The sequence below is a fragment of the Pelecanus crispus genome, chromosome 2 (assembly GCF_030463565.1).
Source record: "Pelecanus crispus isolate bPelCri1 chromosome 2, bPelCri1.pri, whole genome shotgun sequence".
Classification (NCBI taxonomy): Eukaryota; Metazoa; Chordata; class Aves; order Pelecaniformes; family Pelecanidae; genus Pelecanus; species Pelecanus crispus.
Window position 1 is genome coordinate 118,171,539 of NC_134644.1, and position 3,229 is coordinate 118,174,767.

The window sequence follows — 3,229 nt, forward strand, 5'->3', positions numbered from 1 at the left end:
ATGCGGCGCCGCGCTGGCGCCGCGCTCCCTCCCGCTCCCGCTCCCGCTCCCGCCCCCGCCGCGCCCCGCGCTCCCGCCCTCCCCGCCACCGGCGCCGACCACTGCGAGGCAGAGGGGAGGAGGGGGGCAGCGAGGACGAGACGCGGCCGCCGCCCGGCCCTGCGCCCGGCCCGGCCCGAGGGGAACGGCGACGGCCACAGGAACGGGAACTGCGCCGCCGCCGGGAGCGGCGCCCCAACCCCGCGCCCGCCCGCGCAGCGCCCCCTACAGCGCCGGAGCCGCGGCCCCGCGCCGCAGTGCCGGGGGCGGGGAGCGGCCGCGCGCCCCGCCCTTCCCCCGGGCCTGGGCCGGCCCAGGGGCCCCGCCCGCCGCTCCCCGCCCGACCCCCGCCCGTGTGCGCCCCGACAGGGAGGTGGGGAGGCCGGCCTGGCCCTTCGCCGCCTCAGCGCCTTTCACGGAGCTGGTCCGAATCCTGGGCTGCATCAAAAGCAGCGTGGCCAGCGGGCCGAGGGAGGGGATTCTGCCCCTCTGCTCTGCTCTGGTGAGACCTCACCTGGAGCACTGCGTCCAGCTCTGGGGCCCTCAGCACAAGAAGGACATGGACCTGCTGGAGCGGGTCCAGAGGAGGGCCACCAAAATGATCCGAGGGCTGGAGCACCTCTCCTGGGAGGCCAGGCTGAGAGAGTTGGGGTTGTTCAGCCTGGAGAAGAGAAGGCTGCGGGGAGACCTTATTGCGGCCTTCCAATACTTAAAGGGGGCCTACAGGAGGGATGGGGAGAATCTTTTTAGCAAGGACAAGGAGTAGTGGTTTTAAACTAAAGGAAGGTAGACTTAGACTGGATATAAGGAAGAAATTTTTCACAATGAGGGTGGTCAAGCACTGGCACAGGTTTCCCAGAGAGGTGGTGGAGGCCCCATCCCTGGCAACATTCCAGGTCAGGTTGGCTGGGGCTCTGAGCAACCTGATCGAGTTAAAGCTGTCCCTGCTCACTGCAGGGGGGTTGGGCTAGATGGCCTCTAAAGGTCCCTTCCAACCCAAAGCATTCTATGATTCTATGATCTGTGGTGGGCTCTGGCCGCGCGTGGCTGGAGCCTGCAGAGTCAGGCCTTCCTTCGAAGCCTGGTGTGAGCTGTCCCTGCCGGAGTGGTGGGGTCTCCCCTAAACTTACCTTCAGCCACTCAAACAGACCACAACTGCAGACCGACCCACTGCGTACGGCAGCACACGCCATTCTGGTGTCGGCCAGGGGTGGATTTCACTGCCAAAACCAGACCTAATACCTGTGCATCAGGATGACATGCTTGCTCCCGGGCACGGACCTTTTTGTAACAGCGTATGCTAGCTCAGTTTTTGAAATTCCAGGCAAAGGAAAAAATGGCACTAGAGGAAGTAGTGTCATAAATCATGTGAAGGAAAATGATCAGGATGAGCAGTGCTCACTGGAATTTTTGAGGAAATTTCTACCTCTCCAAGCACTGAGGACCTAGAGTTCACAGATTCCCGATTTTTCAGCAACAGCTGGCGGCAAAGATGCGGGTCTGAATTCTGGAGGTAGGAAGGATTCACTGTTTTAACTGAGATCTAGAGGTGGATGCGGTGTTCCTCTGAACGTCAGAGGTGAGGACAGCCAAAGCTAGTGGACATTTGAGAAAATTTGGTCCCATTTTCTAGAGTCTCACTATCATTTATAAGCTAACGAATTACCACAAGGGAATATCAAACTGGGCTTTATACTTAGGAAACCATTGCCATACAGGAATGATTTTTTCAAGAGTTAATTTTCTTGAAGAAACAAAGACAGTTTGACAGTAAGGCTATGTTGTCCAGAGCAAAAAAAAAAAAAAAGAACTAGAACTAGTTTAACATTTTTCTTAATTGTCACTAATTTTCATCGCCAGAAATATTGGCAGTTCTTCAAACAAGTAGAATGGTCTAAACCTTAAAAAAAAAAAGCTTAACACATCAATTCTAACACCCCACCCTCTTGTTATTGATTATCTGTAATGCTATAATTAGGTATTTGAAGGGGCAATCCATCACTGAGAGTGAAATAATCTAGCAAGTAGAGCATAACAAGATAACCTTCTTGTTGTGAGTTGTTTTTTTTCCCCCTTAGGTCCTGCCTCTACAATTATAATGTTCTCCAAAATCAGGCACTTGCTGTGACCCATCTGTAACTCTGATAGATCCTCAACATTGCTCAGCAATTCCTAAATCATGCAGACCACTAGGTATGATGTAGTCTGTTTCCCCACATGCATCATCAGTCATTAGAATAGCCCCAGTTCCACATACTATTTTATGTGCTACCAACTCACATTCAAACAAGGTAATTCAAACGAATCTAGGTTGACGGCTCTATTTCTGTACCTGCACATAGATATTCAGGAACATCAATATTCATTTTCAGTCCCTCGTTAAATGAACTGAACTGTGAATACCAGGCTTCAATTCCGTAGCCTTGAGTGGTTTGTATCTTTTGTGCAGAGGAGAGCTTTTTCCTGATTAGTCAACAGCTGCAGAGAACCCACATACATAAGTGAATTCCTTTGTGCCTCCAGTCTGTCACTTGTGTTCTAGCTTGTTTTTATTCCTCTCTGGCTATTTGGTGGGGCCATCTCAGCAAGCATGCATAGATTTTTTATGTTAACTAGTTTGTGGCATCCAAACTTTTCCTTCAGCACCTTTTTTTCATCTTTTCCACACTGGCATGTGTAGTCAACTACCAAGTATCATGGAATCATAGAATATCATAGAATATAGAATACCCATAAGGATCATCAAGCCCAGCTCCCTGCTCCTTGCAGGACTACCTAAAACTAAACCATATGACTAAAAACATCGTCCAGATGCTCCTTGTACTCCGATGGGCTTGGTGCCATGACCACTTCCCTGGGGAGCCCGTTCCAGTGACTGACCACCTTCTTAATAAAGAACCTTTTCCTAATGTCGAATCTGAACTTTCCCTGATGTAGCTTCATTCCATTTCCTTGTGTCCTATCGCTGGGCACCAGAGAGAGATCAGCACCTCCTCCTCCGCTGCCCCCCTTGAGGAAGTTGTAGACTGTGGTGAGGTCGCCCCTCAGCCTTCTCTTCTCCAAGCTGAACAAACCAAGTGACCTCAGCTGCTCCTCCAAAGTCTTGCCCTTGAGGCCTTTCACCATCTTGGTTGCCCACCTCTGGATATGGTCTAGTACTTTGATGTCCTTCTTATACGGAGAAAAACTG